Raw genomic sequence first — 13,067 nt, 5'->3', positions numbered from 1 at the left:
TGTGGATCAGCTTCTTCCCTCCCTCCCCCACCTCTATGTCTGCAAATGTTTACCCTGCAGAAGTCGTTTTTGCAGCGGGATCGTATTTGCTCGATGCAGATTTTCTAAGGTGGACCTGTGCTAAACTACTTTGCATTGTTTCCCATCACAGTAATTATTTTAATGACTTGTAAAGTGGTCTCCTTATTTAGGGATCTGAGGTTAGTGACCCTTAGGAAAAGCAGCTGACCTTGAGCAGACTTCCACAGGCTCAACCCTCAGGTTCATTTCCCATCAGTGAGTGTCATACAGCTCCACGCAGAACAGTGCCTGGCACATAATAGGCACTCAGTAAATATTTGTTGTTTGTTGGAAAAAAAAATATTAGTCATTTACACTCACGTACCAAATCGATGCTTTCAGGGAAACAGCTTCTCCTACATAAGCCCTTACACATTTGCCAGCCAGAGAGCAGTACTGTCTGTTCTTTACTCGTCTTTCAGGTTAGTTGCTAGAGATGAGGTGTGCTTTGTAGAATGTTTAGGGGACTTTCCTGAGAGATTCTTTGAGATGCATAATTTGCCGGCTGGAGAAGACATCAGCCTTTTGTAAGTCAGATTTTTCCAATTTAAAATGAAATATTTTGCTTCTGGGGACTCTTCTCAGGGGATTGTAAAGTGCACTTGTGTCACTGTGTAATTTCTTCAACAAGAGCTTATCTCGGGAGCATCGTAGTGGCTGGGAATTAAGAAACTTCTGTTTCAGTTCCAACCTCACCAGCGGCTTCCGTGTGACCTTAGGGAAATTAGTTAACCTCCTTGGATTTTTTGTGCATCAAAATGAGGGTCAGACCATTACCTCATAGTCTGGGCTCAAGGAGCTGAAACCCAGCGCGATTCCCAGGTGAAGCCTGCTAAAAGCAAGCAGCCTTGTTCCCCCGTTTGGAAGTCCCTCCCCCAGTTCAGAAGTGCATGGTCACTCATCTGTCAGCCTGCAGTCCTTCGGGGGGCTTATTGTACACAAACAATACCTTAGAGGTGAGGGGTCAGTCACGATTTTTAAAGGATGTTATGTATTTAATCTTCTCATTTGACTTTCTCCATCCTGGGGAAGGCAGGATTTATTGTCATCTCAATTCTATAAATTCAGTTTATAGAACTTGAAAGACAAATTAGAAATTAAAAACTCAGTAGCATATAGGGATGTACATTCTTCCATAATCTGGCCCCATGGAATGACAGTTTCTATGGCAATATTTATATTTTCAGTATAAATTACCCGTTGGGGCTTCCCTGGTGGCGCAGTGGTTAAGAATCTGCCTGCCAATGCAAGGGACACGGGTTCAAGCCCTGGGCCGGGAAGATCCCACATGCCACTGAGCAGCTAAGACCGTGCACCACAAATACTGAGCCTGCGCTCTAGAGCCCGCGAGCCACAACTACTGAGCCCGCACGCCTAGAGCCCGTGCTTCACAACAAGAGAAGCCACCGCGATGAGAAGCCCGCGCATCGCAGCAAAGAGTAGCCCCCGCTCACCGCAACTAGAGAAAGCCCACGTGTAGCAACGAAGACCCAATGCAGCCAAAAATAATAAATAAATTAATTAATAAAAAAAATATTACCCATTGGTAGTATACTGGATCTAGGATCAGAGTGGCTGGGTTTAAATCTTGCTGTGTCCCTCCATGAGGAACCTTAGGCAAGTTACTTAAGCATCTCTAAGTCTCATTTTTCTCATTTGTAAAATGAGGATAATAAAAGTACTCATCTCATAATGTTCTGTGGATTAAATGAAATTTTACATATGTATATGAAGTACTTAGTATATTGCCTATTATATAATAAACTCCCATTTATTTATTTATTCATCTTTGGTTGCGTCGGGTCCTCATTGCTGAGCACGGGCTTTCTCTAGCTGCGGCGAGCGGGGGCTACTCTACGTTGTGGTGCACGGGCCTCTCACTGCGGTGGCCTCTCGTTGCGGAGCACAGGCTCTAGGCACTCGGGCTTCAGTAGTTGCGGCATGTGGGCTCAGTAGTTGTGGCTTGTGGGCTCTAGAGCACAGGCTCAGTAATTGTGGCACACAGGCTTAGTTGCTCTGCAGCACGTGGGATCTTCTTGACCTAGGGCTCGAACCCGTATCCCCTGCATAAGCAGGTGGATTCTTAACCACTGTGCCACCAGGGAAGTCCCTAAACTCCCAATTATTATGTTGTTTTATTACATTTTATTTTCTTATATACCACCAAGTTATACCAATACACCATCAGTTATTCTTCTTTTAAGTAAATTATTATATATATAACACCATTAGTTGTTTTACACATCAGAAAATTACAAAGAAGAAAAGATAAAAATGATTTGTATTCTTTCCATTCAGATAATCCCTCCTGATATTTTAAACAACAAAATAACACATTAAAAAGGTTAGAAACATCAGCTTTAGTAGATGGTTATCATTAGATTTGGTATCCTTAGGAGAGAAGTGTATAAAATAGAAAGTTGGAACCTTTTCCCTTTTTGCAGGGTAATTCCTATTACCATTTGATTATTTCCAGAAAAATATGCACATTCCCACATATATGCATCAAACTTTTCCCTTTTCACATATAAGCTATTATACAAAGTGCACTGTTCTGCCCTTGTTTTTCTCCACTTCTATATCTGGGAGCTTTTCCACCAGCAGATCTATTTAGTTCTCTTTCATGCCCTCCTCGTATTCCGTCCTATAGACGTATCATAGTTTAGTTATCCTGTTATCTATTGATGGACACTGGGTAGTTTTCAGTCGTAGTTAGTTAAGTTAGTTTGTTTGCAGTTTAATTATGCTTCAGTCACTATCCCTGTTTGTATGTCTTGGAGAATTTTTGCAAAATGTATCAATAAGATAAATTCCTAGCAAAGGGCTTGCTGAATCAGACATTTTGGTTTTGACAGTTATTTGATAGATCCTTCTCTACCAATTTACAACAATTTAACACTTCTGCTAAAGGCAGTTTCCTATGCCCAGTTGCAGGTATTGGGTATCCTCCAACTATAAGCATTTTCAAGATTAAAAAATGGCATTGTGTGATTTATATTTCTGATAAGTGAAGAACATTATCTCTTTCTTGTTTAGATTTTATTATACGTGAGACCAAACAGCTTGTCCTATATTTACTGGGTGTTTGTCTTTTTTCACTGTAAACTGTATTTTTTGCCCATTTTTCTGTTAGATTATTTATCTTTTTCTTATTTATTTATGTGCCCTTAAATACATAAATATTAACATGTGGTTTCAAGAGATATATTAAATCAAATGAAATTTTAGTTGCATCTTGGAAGAAAAAAGTTTGCTTAGGAGACATAGTAGATAAATTTGTGTTTGCTGGCCCAGCATATATTTCCTCTTCTGAAAACAGCCCACAGATTTTCCTTTTGGGTAACAGCATGTTTTTACCCCACACATTTTGGGTTTCTCTAGATCAGGACATGTGTAGACTTGCCCACCAAAGCCATTCATCCTTCTGGCCACAGTACAGAGACAGAGACCCATGTCTGATCAATGGGAGCCTTTCCATGACTTTGCTGTATCCATTTGAAGAAAAGTGCCCTTTTTCTCTTTCCACTGCAGTTTCTGAGAAGGGTAGATAGGATGCTGTAGAAAATACAGAACAGTGGAGCCTTAAGTCAGGAAGTTGGAGAAGGCAAGCATATGATCAATAATTGTCTTCTTTACTACCACAGGCTTTATAGGTAAACTTGGCTTGACTTTGGAAGTTTGATAGGAAAGGATGAGCTAAAGATATGCAAAGGCAGGTGGGAAAAATGCTGTGAGGATAATTGGAATTCAAAAAAAATCCTGAAAGAGGTCCCTCTGTATAGCACAGGGAACTCTGCTCAATACTCTAATAACCTATATGGGAAAGAATCTAAAAGAGACTGGATATATGTATATGTATAACTGATTCACCTTACTGTACACCTGAAACTAACACAACATTGTAAATCAACTATACCCCAATTAACAGCAACAAAAAACATCCCAGCAGAGCTGTGAATGCCAGGCAACAGCTTATTCAAGAAGGGGAACTGGGCACTTGTTTTGAGTAACTGCACTATGACCTTTATATTGTGAAATGGCCAAGTCTTAACAAGAGACTGGTTTAATAACTATTAGTCAGGTTTTAACCTGCAGTGTAAGGGACAAACTTCCTGGAAATGTGATTCAATGTGCCTGCGTCTTTTTATTTTATTTTTTGATGAAGTCACGCACATCGATAGCTACAGAAGCATTTAAAATGAAGGATGACTCTTGTTTTTGTTTCTCTCATTCTTTCTCTCCCTCCCTTTCTGTATTAATTGGGAATCTGGGATTTGTACTTCACCATATGTCAGAGGGTGAGGTACTACCACATTACACATATTTTAATAGCTAGAGTTCAAGATTAAAAACATGTAAAGCCAGCACGTAAGAGTATAATTTCATAACGCTGCTTGCTTTGGGCGTTGAGTACCAGCTTATGATCATACTCCTTTTGACAAGCCCAAAGTTTAACTTTCAATAAGAAGAGTTAAGTGGTGAAAATGTATAAGATAAACTCATACACTTAAGTTAACAGGAATTAGTGAAGTGAAAAAGCATAAAATCAGCTCAGAGTCAGGAAAGCTAGTAATTTATATCCATTAAAAAAAATTTTTTTTTTACAGTGTGATAGTAGCTGGGGTGACAGATCAGCAAAATTCAAACCATGTAATAAAACCAGCCACACTGATTAAAGAGAAAAGTTTACTAAATGTAGATCAAAATGATTTTCTCTCTTCAGGATAAACTCATTAGAAAAGTCAGACCAGAACCACATTGGCTGAAGTCTGACCGTGGACTGAATTAGAAGGGAAGAGCTGCGTTGCCTTTTCTCCCTTTAGGATCTTTGGGATTTGACTGTGAGATGCAGCTGGGAACCAAGAAGGCTGCCTACCCACTGACTTTCGTAAGTTCATTTATTTTGATGACAGCCATTCTTTCAAATTCCCCTTTCTCCTTTTCCATATTTTTTTACTGCTATGTATGAAAATGACTATATTATTTGGCATTATTAGGAGTGAAGTATTTTACATATGTGAATTTTCTAGGCTACTGTGCAACCCAAGCTTTTACATTTCAATTATTTTTAAGAGAACATTTTCTAAGCGGTATTTTTACTTCCTTGGTATCATTATTGGGACTGATTATTGTTCTTTGTGTCAATATAATTCTGTGTCCACGTAATAGCCCTCATGTCAGGCTGTCAGCTTTTGCTTATTTGTCATCCATTGTCACTGCATCCAAGAACCACCATTACCTTTTCTAGTTTAGATCCTCAAATGTGAAGTGGTGAATCTCATACCTGTGAGTCAGATAGGGAACATATTTTTGCAGCAAATTTTGGGCCACAGTGTGTCAGTATACTGTGGAGAGGATTCCTACGCTGAGCACATTGTTGAATTTGATCACCCAAAAGGGCTTCGGTGACTGGTGCTTCAAGACTTGGAAAATAGAATTCTTTCCCCTTTTCTAAACTAGTTTTCCCTCCTCTTTGTTGCCTGGCTACTTCTTATTCATTCTTTTTATCTTAGCCACCTCCCGTGGGGGACCCTCTGTGACTGCTGTGCCGGGTCTCCTTGTATACTCATAACACTTGGACTTCCTGCATCGACACTAACTGTATTACATTTTACTGTAATTTCTTATGTAATGTCTGGGTGTCCTGGCAGAGGCCTTGCAGGCTGGTATTGTGCCCATTAAGGTTTCCCCACCATAAGCATAGGGTGCTCTGCACATAGTAGGTGCTTTACAAATACTTGTTTAATGAATGATGGAACACATGGTGCTTAAGTTGAAGTGTGGCCTTACCAGGCTACACAGCTAGGGTGAAGGCCATCCAGGGCCTGAGGAACAATCACACTGGCAACAAAATGATGATCCCTTTATCTTCAGAAAAAGAGCAGCTTATGCTGCAAACTTTGGTGTGTAAGAAATATCACTTTAAATTTCATATGGACGAAATTACTTCTAGTTTCTAAGTTTCTTTCTGGCCCTGCTACTAGTAGGACATTAAAATTCCATCACTCTGGGCTTCCCTGGTGGCGCAGTGGTTGAGAGTCCGCCTGCCGATGCAGGGGACACGGGTTCGTGCCCCGGTCCGGGAAGATCCCACATGCCGCGGAGCGGCTGGGCCGGTGAGCCATGGCCGCTGAGCTTGCGCGTCCGGAGCCTGTGCTCCGCAACGGGAGAGGCCACAACAGTGAGAGGCCCGCGTACTGCAAAAAAAAAAAAAAAAAAATTCCATCACTCCCTTCCTTCTCATGGAGGTACCAAGAATCTGGAAGGCTTATATGGTTGGTGCCTGGAGAAATAGGAGGACCTCTTGTCTTCAGTCCTTCATTGTTGCCACTGCTATTGTAACTGTTCAGACCCATTCACTGTTTCAAAAGTAGGCATCTTGACTGTCAGCAGGTCAAGGGGGACCCAGGGATATTTCTCTGCCCTCATAGGCATCACCTCTGAAATCTTGCCACCATCCTGTAGGATCTGATCATCTCTGCTCTCTTCCCTGTCCTGTGCAATCTCTCTCTTAATTCTGTTGAAACCATTTGCTTTCTCCCTTCTTTTCTAGCTCAATCATCTCAAATAGTTCTTGTAAACAAAGACTCTGTAAAACAAAAGCCAGGAGAGATGGTGTGTTCTAAGCAGTTTCTGCTCTGTCCTGCAATACAGAATCTTCAAAGGAGAAGGTGCCCAAAGGCTATTTGCTTAAAATGAAGAAAGAGGAAAAAGGGAAAGGACAAAATATAAATTAATAACCAAAAGATTATCCTGTACTTTTAAGGACTAAATTGTATCCCACCAAAATGCATATGTTGAAGTCTTAACCCCCCCATGTAGCTGTCTTTGGAGATAGGGCCTTTAGGAGGTATAAAGTCATAAAGGTGGGGTGGGATCCTAATCCAATAGGATTAGCATCTTTAGAAGAAGAGGAAGAGAGACAGTGCTCGCTCTCTCCCCCCCATGCAAGGATACAGCAAGAAGGCAGCTGTCTGTAAACCAGGAAGAAGGTTCTTATCAAGAACAGAATCTGCTGACACCTTGATCTTGGATTTCCAGCCTCCAGAACCATGAAAAGTTAATTTCTGTTGTTTAAACCACCCAGTCTGAGGTGTTTTGTTATGGTGGCTCAAGCTGGTGAAGACACAGACTTCACGTTGACTGCATGTTCCTGCCACACAGAGTCACTGGGTTGCCCAGCAGAACCATTCTCTCCATTAGACACATGGGAGACAGTGTGGGACTTACCATGGACTTAAGAGCCTATGATCAACTCAGCCTAGAGGGGTGGGATAGGGAGGATGGGAGGGAGGCTCAAAAGCGAGGGGATATGGGGACATATGTATACATATAGCTGATTCACTTTGTTGTACAACAGAAACTAAGACAACATTGTAAGGCATTTATACGCCAATAAAGATATTAAAAACAAGAGCCTATGAAACAGTTGAGAACTGAAAAAATACATTAATTTTTTTAAAATAAGAAAACTGCAAAACTGAAACTAATAACAAATTTAATGAAAGTTCTATAAAATGTAATGTCATACCCTTCATTAATGGCTAAATTTAGAATCCATAACGAATTTACTACATGTGAAAATAATTTGTGTTAGATTTTTCTCACTTCTCAAGATTTTCCAAGTATTCATGATTTCTGAGAAAGTATAACAAATAATAAATTACATGTTTTATTTATAGATAATGTTTCAAAAACAAAATTATGAAAAGCCTTTTGATTTTTCAAAGCAAAATGATATTTAATATGGGGATGTGAGAACATTTTCATACATTTGATATGGTGTGAGATGAAATCCCTGAATTTCTAAAATTTGCCTGTGCCTTCAGCTCCCTCACTTCTCTGGCAGTGCCTTGGGTCTTCTCTGTTTGAGAGTGTAATGTAATTCTGACATTAACTGCCTGGAGTTAGTGCAGACTTCACAGGGAAAGGGTGTTCTCCATCAAGATTGCCCTTACTTCAGACACCAGCCATAAGCTTGAGGGCTTTCCAGACCACCTGTACTTCTCACCAACTGACTATGAAGATGGGGGTGTCCACTATCCATCTTAGGTTTGATGATTTGCTAGAATGACTCATAGAATTCAGGCAAGTGCTATAGTTATGATACAATATTATCACCAAGGATACAAATCAAGACCAGCCAAATGAAGAGATGCATATCGTGAGGTCTGGAATGGTCCCAAGCATAAAGCTTCTGTGTCTTTAGTATGCACCACTCTCCTAGAAAATCAATGTGTATCATCCATCAGGAAACTCACCTGAGCTTCAGATGTCCAGAGTTTCCACTGGAGTTTCATTGTGTTTACAAGACTGGTCTTTCTGGCATGGTGAGCCCCCCAAAATTCAGTTATGGTCCAAAGGGCTCACCATGGATAACAAATACATTCCTATTACTTGGGAAATTCCAAGGATTTAGAAGTTACCTCCCAGGAACTCGGGAGCCAAAGGCCAGCCAAATTCTTTATTAGACATCAGAGAGCTATGGATGTCACATTCACAGAAATGAGGGAGGGCTCTCCCCACTTGTGTCACAATTATTTTCTTAGATTTCCCAAAGAATAAGCTAACTTTTAAAGTTTTATTAAAATCTTCTCTCTTGAGGAATTTGAGCTAATTTCTTTCAAGTCTGGGTGAAGGAACTTTTCTACGCCCAATAACAGCTCTCTTTCCTTCTTAGAGACAGCTGTTTCCTTTCTTTTAGGTACCAAGTTTCTAAATTTCTGTCCCCATTTCTATGGGGAGGTTCAACAGACTTGAAAACTGGATGCTTGGTGAGCCTCCTCTAGTTTGCTAGAGCTTCTGAGATGATTGTGGAGAGAGCATCCTACCCTCCTCTGACATAACAAAGATGAGACATATTTCCAAGGGCATCTTTTTGTTTTAATAAAGGCATAGCATTTGCATTATCAAACCACGAATTGCCTCCATCTGTAGACCAACTGGGTAAAATGCACAGGGGCACAAAATAGGATTAAAGACATTGTTTAGAAAATATTTGTCTCTAATTTGACTGAAAACCTTTTTTCTTTTCTTTTTTTTGGTGATATGGATAATGGAAATGATTGAAAAGTCTTAATTAATGATTCCAATTTTGTTTTAAAACCATCCCATGTGCTCTGCCATATAGGATACTGTGATGGTTAATTCTTTGTGTCAACTTGGCTAGGTTATGGTGTCCAGTTGTTTGGTCAAATACTAGATATTGCTGTGAAGGTATTTTCTAGATATGATTAACATTTAAAATCAGTTGACTTTAAGTAAAGGAGATTACCCTCAATAATGTGAGTGGGTCTCATCTAATCGGCTGAAGGCCTTAAAAGCAAAAATGGAGGTTTCCCAAAGAAGGATTCTGCCTTCTGCCTCAAGACTGTAACACAGAAGGCCTGTCTGAAGCTTCCAGCATGTCAGCTTGCCCCGAAAATTTAGATTCTGGATTTGCCAGCTTCCACAATCACATGGACCAATTCCTTAAAATTTCTCTATCTCTATTTCTATCTCTAACATCTATGTCTGTCTATCTATTATCTATCTATCATCTATCTATGTATCTGCCCATCTATCATCTCTCTATCTATCCTATTGTTTCTGTATCTCTGGAGAACCCTGACTGATACAGATACCAATTTTTTTTTTTGATATTAACATCTAGCATTAAATTCTCATAGAAAGGTTAAAAAGAAAACAAGAACCAAATAAACAGACCTTGCAAAACTGTCAATGGCATGTTCCAATGGTGCTATTTCTTTTCCTTCAACCTCCTTCTGCAAATGTCTTTCGATGAGAGAATGTAGGCATCTACCTTTGAGATGGGTAGTCTATTTTCAAGATATCACTGAATTTACTATCACATACTTGGCTAGAGATTAATTGTAAACATGGATGGACCTAGAGACTGTCATACAGAGTGAAGTAAGTCAGAAAGAGAAAAACAAATATTGTATATTAACGCATATATGTGGAATCTAGAAAAATGGTACAGATGAACCTGTTTGCAGGGCAGAAATAGAGACACAGATGTAGAGAACGGACATGCAGACATGGTGGGGGAAGGAGGGGGCGGGATGAATTGGAAGATTAGGATTGATGTATATACACCAATATGTATAAAATAGATAACTAATGAGAACCTGCTGTATAGCACAGAGAACTCTACTCAGTACTCTGTGGTGACCTAAATGGGAAGGAAATCCAAAACTGAGGGGATATATGTATACATATAGCTGATTCACTTCACTGTACAGTAGAAAGTAATACAACATTGTAAAACAACTATACCCCAATTTAAAAAACAAACAAACACACTATTCCTGGGGAAAAAAAGTGCAAACTTACTTTCAAGTTCAACTATAATAGAAGCTATGTTGACCAGTCTCCACTTAACTGACTCTCTGGATTAATGGAAGCTTGATATTACCTTTAGAGGAAATAATACTCACTGATGCTTCTGATACACTGAAAGCTAACTGTAGGTAGCATGCTACTCCCTGGTACTCCTGGGTATGTCTACTCCCCTTGGGTGAGTTGCATGTTTTTCTGGAGTCAGCTGAGTTTACCTGAAATTTCTACATGCCAGTCATATTGGTATTGTCATTATGTTATTTAATTGAATATTGTAACAGCCAACTAAATGGGAGTGCTAAAACCAAGTTGAATGCTTTAAAAAGGCTTGATAAAGGTGTTTGCTAAAAGAAATTGCTGTTGAATTAGGCATAAGAAAACTATAAAAGACTAAAAATCAATAATAAAATTCTAAAGGGATTCTGCCTTCAGATTGCTTTGAAAATGCCCTTAATTTTCTAACTTAAAGAAATTGAAAATCATAGATAAGGTATTAATGCATTGTAGATGTGGTTATGTACATACTTTTAGTGCACACATAACACATGCTCAGTAAACATGTATTTACATTGTTTTTATCACTTAAAACTTCCACTTTTCACTAGTATCTTTAACAGTCAGCATAATAAGTATGTGCCAAACAAATGAATAAATGAATTGCATGTTCTTAAAGAACCATCTATTCTCTCTCTCTCCCAACAATGCAAGCTTGGAGTTTTGTAACTGATAGAAATTAGATAATATCAAAGAGAAACAGACTCATAGGTTCAGAGAACAAACTCTCGGTTGCCAGAGGGGAGCAGAGTGGGGAGACAAATGAAATAGGTGAAGGGGATTAAGAGGTACAAACTTCAGCTATAAAATAAAGTCACAGGGTTGTAATATAGGGAATATAGTCAATGATATTGTAACAGATTTATAATGGTGACAGATGGTAACTGGACTTGTGGTGATTATTTCATAATGTATAATAATATTGAATCACTATGCCATGTACCTGAAACTAATATAATATTGTATGTCAAGTATAACTCAATAAAAAAGAAATTAGATAATATCTATAAGCTTTAGAGAATTAATAGATTATGATTGTTGGACCCATTTTGTTGCCTGCTTGGTGACTCTCTCCCATTGAGGATTGTTAAAAACCTAAAATCAGTAGTGTTGAAAATGGCAAATAATTGATTGATACATAATTTTGAACATTAGCTAACAGCCAGAATTTAACAGATATGGAAACTAGCACTCTGTTGATAGCAGTAGCAGAGTGCAGGAAGAGAGCACAGAACTCCCCAAATTATTTATATAAATTGTATGATAAATTTATGCATATATAAATCATTTAGAATTAGTGTTTTTAAAAATCAACTTATTGGGACTTCCCTGGTGGCACAGTGGTTAAGAATCCACCTGCCAATGCAGGGGACACAGGTTCGAGCCCTGGGCCAGGAAGATCCCACATGCCGCAGAACAACTGAGCCCATGCACCACAACTACTGAGCCTGCACTCTAGAGCCCGCGACCTACAACTACTGAGCCCATGTGCCGCAACTACTGAAGCCTGGGTGCCTAGAGCCTGTGCTCCACAACAAGAGAAGCCACTGCAATGAGAAGCCCACGCACCGCAATGAAGAGTAGCCCGCGCTCGCCGCAACTAGAGAAAGCTCGTGGGCAACAGCAAAGACCCAACACAGCCAAAAATAAATAAATAAATAAAGTAAAATATAATAAAAATCAACTTACTGAGACAATTTGTATCATTTGCCCTTTTTAAAAGATAAATTAACTTAATGAATGTGTTTAACATAGCAGCTTGTTATGCAACGAGTATCTTTAATGCTTTTAAGATTTTTTTTAATATAATAAAATGTTTACAAAACTTTCCCAGTATAAAAATGCTATTTTATGGTTCTTAAGTCTTAAAAGTGATGTGGCTCCTTTTTCCAAGTGTCTAGTTAAGACTTTCCTTGCTGAGCTGATGATAATAGCTGGCTGTGACTCTCTGAACCATAGCAGGCCATCAGGTGGGAGAGTGAATGAGTGGGAAAGAACGCAGGCTCTGGAGTTAGATGTCCTGGATTTAGGTCCTCCTTGCCTCTCATTCCTGTGTGTTTCTGGACCAGTCATGTAACCTCTCTGCCTGTATGTCCTCCAGTGAAAAACAGAGAAGATAATAATAATATTACCTGCTTAATTTCCCTCCTGGACTATTTGGATAATCAAGTGATATAATATTAGTGAAAATACTTTATAAACTATAAATTGGTATATTAATGCTAGTTACTTTAATTTTGATAATTCCCATTTACATGTATTTTATAGCAGAAACCTTATTATCTCTGATATAAAATCTCACATCCTAGGACTTCTCCCGTGACATGAAAACACAGGGTGATCAACTTTTCAAAGACGTCTGAAGCTTGAGGCAGCATCTGGAAATTTTAAAAATGGAACTGGAATTCATTTATTTTAATACAATCCTACAAAAAGGAAAGAATTTATATCTTTTTGAAATTTAACTTGCCTGCATTCCATAAAAGCAGAGTTATATTTATCATTCTTAACTAATTTGGGCTTTCAAAATTTCTGAAATGTTATTCTGCCATTTAATATTTCCTAAATGTTGTCCACTTTGGTTCAGTTCCATGGAGCCATGTTCCACTTTA

The sequence above is a fragment of the Aethalodelphis obliquidens genome, unplaced genomic scaffold (genome assembly GCF_003676395.1).
Source record: "Aethalodelphis obliquidens isolate GAN/ISIS:26980383/991018 unplaced genomic scaffold, ASM367639v1 scaffold33, whole genome shotgun sequence".
Lineage (NCBI taxonomy): Eukaryota > Metazoa > Chordata > Mammalia > Artiodactyla > Delphinidae > Aethalodelphis > Aethalodelphis obliquidens.
Note: the sequence above shows the minus strand (reverse complement) of the source record.